Source organism: Moschus berezovskii, chromosome 6, assembly GCF_049115385.1.
Source record: "Moschus berezovskii isolate FMDL1 chromosome 6, NW_MosBer_1.0, whole genome shotgun sequence".
In the NCBI taxonomy this organism is placed as follows: Eukaryota; Metazoa; Chordata; class Mammalia; order Artiodactyla; family Moschidae; genus Moschus; species Moschus berezovskii.
In genome coordinates this window covers 102,260,356-102,272,587 of record NC_142465.1, presented here as the reverse complement: position 1 = coordinate 102,272,587, position 12,232 = coordinate 102,260,356, and positions in this window count along the sequence as shown.

The following is a 12,232-nucleotide window of genomic DNA, read 5'->3' as shown; positions in this document are numbered from 1 at the left end:
GTAGCTGGCGGTTCTTTTTAGCAATAATAGCCTTCATGGCGTGCTGCAGTCCATGGGGTTGCAAAGAGTTGGACACGACTGAGCGACTGAACTGATTAGACTAAAGAACAATTAATGTTCCACCTGGCAGTAATCATCTGCATAAAGCAGGTCTTCAGGCTGCTAGGTAACCTGGTTCATTTTTCCCTTATTCCATCCACTTTACTTAATTACAGAGTATCATGAATCGAAGCCAGGACTGCTACTGAATGTGGACTGCACAAGGGCACCCAGTTGAAAAAGTGATGGGCCTAAAATCACCTTCCCTCCAGTAAGCCACGTGTGCAGGAAAGGGTACCTGCCATTGCTCACCAGGGCATAAAGGTGGTGCAGGTCTGCCCAGAGAGGAGCCTTAGTTTCTCCACCCGGAGGGTACCTTTTATAAAACGTGCAAAACAGCTGTGTGCTGCAGCTGGTGTATTGCTGGCCCTAGAGGAAAGCCAATAGTGTGCCTCTAACCCAACTGCATGCTGAGTGACATCAGATGGGCAACTTTTAATCAGTAATGATGGGAATATAGACACCACAGAAATCAGGGATTTCCCTCCCCCGCCAGAGAGTGGGTTTTTAGCACACCACTGAAGAAGGCCTGGTGTAGGCTGGAATGGCCCTGATCAGAGCAGGCACATTCGAGGCCCCCAAACTACATGACTGGAGGTCACCTGGAGCTAAAAGGACTCTTTAAGTCTGTAGGCAGCTTGGTGTCCATAGCAGATTCAGCTGACAAGACATCGACAGATGATGGCTGTGACTCAGAAACTGTTCTGGGTTGCAGAGAAATACCCAGCTGAATTCTGGAAATGACTAGGAGACAAATCAGCTGAATTCTTTTTTGTGTGTGTGTGTGTGGTATTTGCTTTATTGTGGTACTCTAAGGCATGCCTGTACTCACACAACACTGTGAATATCCTATTGGATCAAACCGCTGTTGACAAAGCCATCTTCCATGACTTGGCGCTCAAATACAAGGCCATGAGGGAGGCAAAGTTCAAGTCTGAGGCAATCAAAGATAGGCAAAACAAGTGATTCTTCCAAGGCTGTGATTTTAGATGCTGTCTACATCATCAAAGCAACTTCCCAGGAGAAAAATAAACAGAAGGTAGTAATATGCAAAATACTCTTTAAAAATTTTTTTTTATGGATAACTGTCATTAATACAGGAGGATCAGATATGATTATGAAAGATACAAAAAAATCAGAAGACTGTTAGCATTTAATAGAAATTAAAACCTGAGCTAAAGGCTGATCAAAATGTTTGATACTTGGCACTGTTCTCATGAAAGATAAGAAACTTGTTTGGTCTTATAAATAAGACAGGTAACTCAGAAAAAGTTAAACTTAGATTTCAAAAAAACTACAATGCAGTAACACTTGACTTTTTAAAAACTTCACTACGCTACTGGCCAACATTTAGGATAACCAGGGTTCTATGAAGCTCTTGAAGGGGGAGGCAGGGAAGCATATAAATTGTAGATTTTTAATGTGCAAGTTGAGATTATTTTGAAGAAATAATTTTGGCTTATATGAATTCTTTCTTAAAGCAAGCCTTAGGGTCAAAGTGATAGAACTAATTTACCAATTGTGACACTGCTCCTGGGCTGAGGGTTAGGCTGCAGTTTGACAATAAGCTCTGGCTTTGCACTATTTTGACTCTGCAGGAGGGTAAATATTTGAGCAGGGAAAATTTCCTGAGATCCAGCAGAGCCCAGTTCAATCCTGCTGTGCCTCAGTGCCCCTTTCCTGAGAGGAAAATAATGTCTCACAAGCGCTTTACAGCCCTAAACCCAATCAGGTCAGCAGACTAGAAATGATGACACCTGCGCCTCCACTCGTTAGCCTTGGATAATAGTTCAGATTGTTTCTGCTTCTTGTGCGTAGACTCAACAGGCCAAAAGCCCGTAGTGAATTCTGGATTTTGTCACTTCAATGGAATAAAGACCATGCTTACTTATTTCACAAAAGCTATTGGGCTTCCCTGGTGGCTCAGAGGTTAAAGCGTCTGCCCGCAATGCGGGAGACCCGGGTTCACTCCCTGGGTCGGGAAGATCCCCTGGAGAAGGAAATGGCAACCCACTCCAGTACTCTTGCCTGGAGAATCTCATGGACGGAGGAGCCTGGTGGGCTACAGTCCCCGGGGTCACAAAGAGTCGGACACGACTGAATGACTTCACTTTCACATAGGGCTTATGATGAAAAGTAAATAATGATGTCCCTCAAACCTCAGGCCCTTAATTAACTTAATTCCAAAATCAGTCACATGAGCTTGGAAGCAAGATTCTACATCCATTGAACCTTCAGATGAGACCCTAGCCCTGGCCAACACTGATTGCAGCCTTGTGAATCAAACGACAGCCTTGGGAATCAAAGCTGTGTTCAGACTCCTGACCCACAGAAGTTATGAGGTTAAACAATGTGTATTATTTTAATCTGCCAAATACGCGGGTAATACGCACTAATAGGGGCTTCCCAGGTGGCGCTAGTGGTAAAGAACCCACCTGCCAATGAAGGAGACCTAAGAGATGCAGGTTCGATCCCTGGCTCAGGAAAATCGCCTGGAGTAGGAAATGGCAACCCACCCCAGTATTCTTGCCTGGAAAATTCCATGGACAAAGGAGCCTGACAGGTTAGAATCCATGGGGCTGCAAAGAGTTGGACACAACTCGCAACTGAGCCACAAACATATGCAATAATAACTAATATAATTTTTTCATTTCTTTCCATATGAAATGTAGATTTCATACTCAGTTTATAAAAATAGGCTAGTTTCAAATATCTTCCAAAATAACAGTAAACAAAAATGATGATCACACTCTTTTTTCAGATCCCTTATTCATCAAGCAATTTACAGTTATACTTCCAGGTTCCCAATAATTCCAAAATTAGTAAGAATGTGCCCTGAATAAGTCACCTAAGCTTTCTGGTCATTTGAAAGGACTATACCCCCTTGTAAATGAATGTATTAGCTTCTGGTTAATATACTTCAATCTCCTATGAGGATGACTAGGGAGAGGAGAGTCAACTTGTCTATGGAATTTATTCTGGGACGGGTGAAGCCAGGTTGGGACAATCACACTAAGATCATCAGCAGTTCCCTGAGGCCAGGTGATGAATGCCGGTCCCTCCAGCCTATGGTCCATCCAACCTGTGGGCAATCTTGGCTGCCAAAGGGCAAAGTCTCACTTTCACCTTCCAGAAGGTATGACAGCTTGGATAAACAGAACAGAAACAGATGGATCTAATAGAAGCAGAAGATATTAAGAAGAGGTGGCAAGAATACACAGAAGAACTGTACAAAAAAGATCTTCAGAACCAAGATAATCACGATGATGTGATCACTCACCTAGCGCCAGACATCTTGGAATGTGAAGTCAAGTAGGCCTTAGAGAGCATCACTACGAACAAAGCTAGTGGAGATGATGGAATTCCAGTGGAGTTATTTCAAATCCTGAAAGATGATGCTGTGAAAGTGCTGCACTCAATATGCCAGCAAATTTGGAAAACTCAGCAGTGGCCACAGGACTGGAAAAGGTCAATCTTCATTCCAATCCCAAAGAAAGGCAATGCCAAAGAATGCTCAAACTACCGCACAATTGCACTCATCTCACACACTAGTAAAGTCATGCTCAAAATTCTCCAAGCCAGGCTTCAGCAATACATGAACCATGAACTCCCAGATGTTCAAGCAGGTTTTAGAAAAGGCAGAGGCACCAGAGATCAAATTGCCAACATCCGCTGGATCATGGAGAAAGCAAGAGAGTTCCAGAAAAACATCTATTTCTGCTTCATTGACTATGCCAAAGCCTTTGACTATGTGGATCACAATAAACTGGAAAATTCTGAAAGAGATGGGAATACCAGACCACCTGACCTGCCTCTTGAGAAACCTGTATGCAGGTCAGGAAGCTACCGTTAGAACTGGACATGGAACAACAGACTGGTTCCAAATAGGTAAAGGAGTACGTCAAGGTTGTATGTTGTCACTTTGCTTATTTAACTTATATGCAGAGTATATCATGAGGAACGCTGGGCTGGAAGAAGCACAAGCTGGAATCAAGATTGCCGGGAGAAATATCAATAACCTCAGATAGGCAGATGACACCACCCTTATGCAGAAAGTGAAGAGGAACTCAAAAGCCTCTGGATGAAAGTGAAAGAGGAGAGTGAAAAGGTTGGCTTGAAGCTCAACATTCAGAAAACAAAGATCATGGCATCTGGTCCCATCACTTCATGGGAAATAGATGGAAAACAGTGGAAACAGTGTCAGACTTTATTTTGGGGGGCTCCAAAATCACTGCGGATGCTGATTGCAGCCATGAAATTAAAAGACGCTTACTCCTTGGAAGGGAAGTTATGACCAACCTAGACAGCATATTAAAAAGCAGAGACATTACTTTGCCAACCAAGGTCCGTCTAGTCAAGGCTATGATTTTTCCCGTGGTCATGTATGGATGTGAGAGTTGGACTGTGAAGAAAGCTGATCGCCAAAGAATTGATGCTTTTGAACTGTGGTGCTGGAGAAGACTCTTGAGAGTCCCTTGGACTGCAAGGAGATCCAACCAGTCCATTCTAAAGGAGATCAGTCCTAGGTGTTCATTGGAAGGACTGATGCTAAAGCTGAAACTCCAATACTTTGACCACCTCATGCGACGAGTTGACTCACTGGAAAAGACTCTGATGCTGGGAGGGATTGGGGGCAGGAGGAGAAGGGGACAGCAGAATGAGATGGCTGGATGGCATCACCGACTCTGTGGACATGAGTTTGAGTGAACTCCGGGAGTTGGTGATGGACAGGGAGGCCTGGCGTGCTGTGATTCATGGGGTCGCAAAGAGTTGGACACGACTGAGCGACTGAACTGAACTGAACTGAGAGATCTCTACCTAGTTTGTGAAATTACACTGAGTTTTAATATGTGGCCTTTTTTAGATGAGGGCTCCTTTAAACCAGAAAACTGATACTCTTTTAGTATTTTCCCCCTTTGTCCTTCCAATAGTTAGTATACATACTCACATATCTTTTCTTTTAAAAAAAAAGCCATAAATCATTTTGGTGGTTTAAACTTTTCTTCAAAATAAACTTAAAAGTTCCTTATAATATTGGTGTTGATAAGTTTCAATCTCTGGCTTTTCATTGTGTTTTTTTGCCCTTTCACTCCAGTTACCAAATAGCTTAAAAAAACCGTAAAAACAACACCTTACCAACACTTGATTTCACTTAAATTTGTTTTTCTAATTACAGTGTGATTCACTTACAGTTCCACTGAAAATATACAATGGTTACATGTTTTTATCTACAGAGATGCCTACAATTAACTGTGGCCAAGAGCGACCTAAGTCCTGTTTCATGGGTTTTTCATATTCTACTAGAATGAATAACAGTTGAAACTAATTTCCCTCCATCAGTTCTTTCTGTTGTACATGTGGAAATCCCAACTCAAGAATGATGATGAAACTCTACATTCTCAAGTGTTCTCATATCCTGAATTTAGACAGGACTTATTAAGAAATAGAGCTTCCCCGGTGGCTCAGAGATAAAGAATCTGCCTGCAATGCAAGAGATGCAGGATACTCGGGTTCTATCCTTGGGTCCAGAAGGAGGAAGAAATGGCAACCCATTCCAGTATTCTTGCCTGAAAACTCCAATGGATTTAGGAATCTGGCAGGCTACAGTCCACGGGGTTGCAAAAAGTCAGACACAACTAAGCACACACAAGTACCTTCTTAAGAAATAGTTCTAGGGCGAAAAAAATTCCCTTTGGGGTGAGTGAATAGAAGTAGCTCTACCACCTCCCTTCTTTCCATTCAAGTTCCTTCTCCCAATTCTTTCCACCTTCAGTGTGCAAAATCCTAGCAAGGCTAAAAAAAATGAAAAGCTAAAGAAGGAAAATAATGCCACAATCTGAGAATGGTATTAAAACCTGTTTCTACAAGAGTTAGCACATGGCAATAGGTGCTAAATAACTTGAAAATGGAAATATCCATTGGGTTAGCAATGACTAAATTGAAATAACAATAGAAAACCTTTTTTGAGGGCTTCCCATTGTGTTTGGTAATGCACTGAATGAATGATTGACATGGATTTGGGCTCATTTTATTACTACAACAATTCTATTAGGCTGGAGCACTCAGTTACTTAATTAAACAGTAATCTAGGTGTTGTAGTGAAGGTATTTTGTAGTTGCCTTTTGATCTGCAATCAGTTGACTTAAGATTATCTTTGATAATATGGTTATCTAATTGGTTAAAGGCCTTAAGAGCAAAAAATGGTTTCCCTAAGAAGAAATTCTGCCTCAAGGTTGTAGCATCAATTCTGGTAATAGCCTGCCCTACAGATTTCAAACTCAAAACTACAGCAGCTACCTGAGTTTCCAGCCTGCTGGCCCACCATACAAACTTCCAGCTTGCCAACCCTCTTAATCACAAGAGCCAATTTCTTAAAATATTGTCATGTATCCATCTATCTGTCATCTATGTCCTACCTATTGGTTCTGTTTTTCCTGGAGACCCCTAATACAGGTAGACATTTACTTCCCTCCACTTTAAAAACAGAGATGCTGGGGTTTGAGAATAATTTGCTGGTTAATAGGTGGTAAGCAGAACCTGAGCTTCAACACAGAAGCTGATTCAAGAGCCCTTGCAAATAACCATCATACTTGTGATTAAGGAAAATGTTGCTGTCTGGAGGTGTCACTGGAGTTTTGTGCCCAATTTCTACTAATTTTTAAAGGGTCATTCAAGTACAATGCATCTGCCTGGAGAATCAGATAGCCCAGAAGTTTAAATGAATCTGAACTGATGAACAGCACCTAAATCCTTTCTTCTCACAGTGTGCCCCTCCAACCTCTCCACCTTACAACTCTTCACATCTACCTTTCTGCTGCCCAGTTATCCTAGCCAAGGTCTGTCTAGCACACTCAGGGTCCTACTAGCAGAACATGGTCTCCTTAAAGAGACCATTCTTTGGGAGATATCACAAGGAAACAGAACAGAGAGTATTCATTCAAAACCCCCTTCAGCTTATGTCTAGCTGTTGTGGGCAAATAGCTGGAACTGCTCTAGTGACTGCCTGCCACTGAAACCAGATGATGTTCTCAAGCTTCCAGACTGGCATCACAATCCTGAAGCCAGATACATTATGCATGCACTCGTCACCAGAGCCCAGCATTTCTGGGGGTCATTTTCCTGCAGAACTAAAATCACACATTCTTCAAATTATAGGGGAATCCTAATTCCATGACTCATTAGAGTTGATTAGTTTTTAAAGCAATACTTTTAAAGGAGCTGCTTCTAGTAAGTCAGACAGAAAAAGACAATTATCATATGATAACAGTTATATGTAGAATCTAAAAAAAGATACAAATGAACGTATTGACAAAAGCAGACTCAGAAAACAAACTTAAACTGTTACCAAAGGGGAATGGTGGGATGGGGCAGGATAAATTAGTTTGGGACTAGCAGATGCAAACTACTATATATAAGATAGATAAACAACAAGGTCCTACCATATAGCACAGGGAACTCTACTCAGTATTCTGTAATAACCTATATGGGAAAAGAATCTGAAAAAGAATAAATATATGTATATGTGTAAGTGAATCACTTTGCTGTACAGCAGAAACTAATGCAACACTGTAAACCAACTATATTCCAATATAAAATAAAAACATTGTAAAGCAACTACAATAAAAATTAATAAAACAATAAGTAAAATAAAACAAACTGACTTTAATCCAATAAGTGAAATGGAATTATCAATAAAAATTTTTAAGTTAAAAAAAAAAACCCAGAAACAGATTCACAGACATAGAAAACAAATTTATGGTTACCAAAAGGGAAAGGAGGAGGAGGGATAAATTAGGAATTTGGAATTAACAGATACACAGTACTATATATAAAACAAACAATAAGAACCTACTGTATGGCTGATATATATGTAAGATATATGCAATATCTTACCATAACTTATCCTACAATGGAAAAGAATCTTTAAAAGAATATATACATATCCAGCTTACTATACACCTGAAACTAACACAACATTGTAAATCAATTATACTTCCATTAAAATAAAATAATAAGGAGGCGTCTTCTGAGAAGACAGCTTTTGAACAGAAATGTCCAGCTGAGCAAAAAGTTCAGAATGGCCCAGATTGTAGGGGCTCAAAAAATCAAAGAGGATCTAAGGGAAGTGAGACAGGCTGAAAATAAATTTAACCTAAAATAAATTTAACTGCCTACTTACCAGGAACACAAGAACATTTAGGGAAAGTCTAGGTTACACTGCTGTGGAATCCATGAATTCGCAAATGATAAAAGGAAAAAAGTGAGAGGCCCCTGATGAGTGTGTGTGGTGCAGCTCAGCCGCGAGACAATGAGGTTTTCGAAAATGCCGCCATTTGTAAGATGAGTTTAAAATAATATTTTGACAAGACTTCACGCCTATAAAGGGTATTAATTAGTTTGGAATTTCCTGCAGTGTTTAGATGCTTTGTATTTTGAACACACTGACTGATTAGTTAATCTGCAGCTGCTTCTGGGTGCTCAGCAATTCTTACTGTCTTGTTGCTAGGAGATGAGGACTTCCCCGAAATCGCCAGAGTGATGGGTCCTTTGAAGAGCTGCTGGGCTCTGCCCACTGGCCACAGTGCCACCAAGTGGTCAATCTGTAAAACGGTAGGACCAAGTTTTCCTCGGCTCTAAGCGATGGACATTAGTTTGAGTAGGCTCCAGAAGTTGGTGATGGATAGGGAAGCCTAGTGTGCTGCAGTCCATGGGGTCGCAGAGTCGGACACAACTGAGCAACTGAACTGAATCACAGCTCTCTAAGGTTGGCGCTAGTGCTAAAGAACCCACCTACCAATTCAGGAAATATTAAGAGATGCGGGTTCGATCCCTGGGTAGGGAAGATCCCCAGGAGGAGGGCATGGCAACCCACTCCAGTATCCTTGCCTGGAGAACCCCACAGACAGAAGAGCATAGCGGGCTACAGTCCATAGGATCTCACAAAGTTGGACACAAAAGCAACTTAGCACACAGAGGTCATCTCTGTTCCAGAGGATCAGCAGGTTCACTGAACAGTGGGCAATTGTTTATTCTCTTCATATTCTTCCCAACACAGTGAAGACTTTTTTTCTCCAATGAACGCACCATGCCACAGCCAGCAGGATGGTGAATTTAAAGAATGTTGGACTGGTTGGCAGAAGGCATTGTAGTTTCCCCCTAATTTGACCTCTTTTGGACTTAATTTTCTCTTCTAAACAATGCGGGGGGGGGGGGCATTGGGTTAGGTCTCCCAACGTCCCATTCCTTCTACTCTACAAGTCTAATTCTTAGGGTTTTTTCACATGTGGTTTTCATAGAGGAGCATAACCTGGAAGCTGACTCTGGTCCAGAAGCTCTAACAGATCTTGCTTTTGTTGCTTCAAAGCGAGTTTGGCAGGTGGCAGCAAGGCTGGAGGGTGAAGGGAAGCACTATGCCCACCAGGAGAGGCAGAAGTGCCGACCTTATCTGGCAACTGTCTCTGCTCCCCATGTGCTTGGTAGAGGCCCAGAGGGTAAAATTGTCTTTGCTGAGAGCACTGGCCCAGAGCTCCAGCCCTGGCTCCAGGCACCCTGGAGAAACCTGTGGGGGAAGGTTCATGGGAAAGCTGATGGAGCAGCAGGCTGGTGGGACTACTGCTTTCACTGAAGATTAGAAGAAATCCGAATCCTATCTCAAAGGCTGCAGCCTTGCCCCTTCCTCTGACAGATTATGGGCACCTGGAATTGGCTCCAGGGAATTGCTCTCCTCGGAACCTTGCTCCCCATCATTAGCTTGAATTCCTGTTTTGAGGCCATATGAATCCATATTCATGATGCACCTCATCATGTGCCTGGTAAGGAGACTGGAGTCGTTCTCTTACTCCCCACAATAGCCTGCCTCCCTGTGACTGGTGGTTGGCAGGTAAACATGAGTTATGGTGAATGTTGCTCTTGTATTGCTGAGTGCATGCATGCTAAGTTGCTTCATTGTGTCCCACTCTGTGTGACTCTATGGACTGTAGCCCTCCAGGTTTCTCTGTCCATAGGATTCTCCAGGCAAGAATCCTGGAGTGGGATGCCATGCCCTCCTCCAGGGGAAACTTCCCAATCCAGGGATTGAACCTGTGTCTCTTAAGTCTGCACTGGCAGGCGAGTTCTTTACCACTAGTGCCACCTGGGAAGCCCTTGTGTTGCTGGGCTTTATGAAAATCTTTATTAATCTGTATATTACATCCAGTTTTCTCCAAATTCAGGGTCAAGTGAGACAACAGGAATCCTAAATGTTAAACTAAACTAAAAAAGTACAGTGAATTAACAACAGGCTGAGAAAATATAGCTGAATTATCATAGGTCTTGAGACTTTAAAGCTCTTGCTTTTGTGATTTGATTAACTCTATTTGTTATTATTTGGGGGGATTTTTTTCTAAAAAACTAATCTCAATAAGACTTTGCATAAGATCCTCTCATTGAATTTCCACTGGGGTAACTCACAGAACATTAAAGACAGAATAGAGTTTAGTAATCATCTAGTCGTTTTCAGTTTAACCAAGACCAAAAATATATACATAAATAAAATTAAAGTAAATAAAATTTTATTTTTTACAATTTAACTTTTTAAAATAAATAAAAGTACTGCAGGGTCTCTTCTATTTTTTAACAACTATGAATCATAACAGTCAAGGGCCAAGTGACATCAAGCTCTGACTCACTTTGTCATTTTTGAGTATCATATGTGGAGAAGAAAAGGAAGAAAAAATACAAGGTATTCTTTTTATCTTTTGACCTGGTTGATTGAAGGCAGCACCTCCACTTGAATACATCAGCTCTATAATGTTTTGTGGATAGAATATTTTATTGTTCTCATTCTTTGCCCCCCAAAACCAAGCCCAATTGTGTCTTGTTTCCCTGTGTCTGCGAGACAGAATATACCAGTTTGTTTCCAATCTCAGATGTTCAGCACCACAAGCCCAGGAACCCAGCCACAGTCAAGGAAAAGGTGGGGGCCAACTCACCAAATTTCAAGGCTCTCCTGTTAAGAACATCATGCTCTCCTAGACCTCAGATTTCCACCCAGGCAGCAGCTGTTAGGCCCACAGAGGTCTGGATGGGCTTGACTGCTCAAGTGTTCCCTAGAGAGACACCTGTCATGTCAAGGAAAGAGCCACAGACCTGCAGCTAGGGGATTGAGTGTGAAAACCAGTTCAGCCACACTCTGACTTAAGCAAGTCCCATAACGCTGAGGTCCGATTTCCTCATCTATAAAACAGAGATGATCATAAGAGTATCACAGACTTTTTAAAGAGGATAACATGAGACAATGCAGGTAAAGGTGCTGAACTACTGATATTATTATTTGCAATTCTTGTTAACTAGGGTGTGAAAATGCACACCAATCTTGTCTGTAAACCTGTTATTGTTTAAACAAAACATTTTTAAAATGTGCTCGTCCTGGATTTGGATAATGGAGACCCGACAACCAGAGAAGAAAATCTCCAGTTACCTCGGCCAAAGAAGAGTGTGAGCTTGGCGAGGGTATGATCATGTGTTCTGAGAGAGAGATGAGGGACAGGAAGTATTGGCTGGAGAAATGGCCTCATGTCTACATGTTTAGGAGAAAGAGGAAACTGCTTCTTGCCCTTGCTGTCCCAGAGTTTGGGGGCGGTGCCAGGCAGCCAAAGGTGTCTGCCTGAATGGCAGAGCGCAGAGAAATGGCATCTGCATGACTCCCTTTGGCATTTTCTGGGCTTGCCCAGCCAGGTTCCCTGAGCATTGCTTGAATTTGACTCAGGAGGGAGGTAAGCATCCTAGACACACAGCCTGGATGTGAGGAAAACAGCACGGCGACTTCAAAAGCTTCAAGGCATCATCAGCTGGTTTTAAGAGAATAGGAATGAGAGACAGAAATTAGGCCAACCAATAAGCTCTCTTTCCCTAAGCATCTTCATTAAAATTCAATCACAGAAGGCTACCCAGGCAAGTTCTAGTATATTCCAACATATGGAGTGCTCTCCATAACAGATCTGGACAGAAGGTAATGTAAAAACATATAAAATATTAACACTTCCTAAATGTTGCTCAGCAGAAGAAATACAAGTCTCTGAAATGTGTCACACAGGAGATTTAATTTGGAACAGAAGCCTATAGTTAACAAAAATTTAGCAGGGAGGAGAAAAAG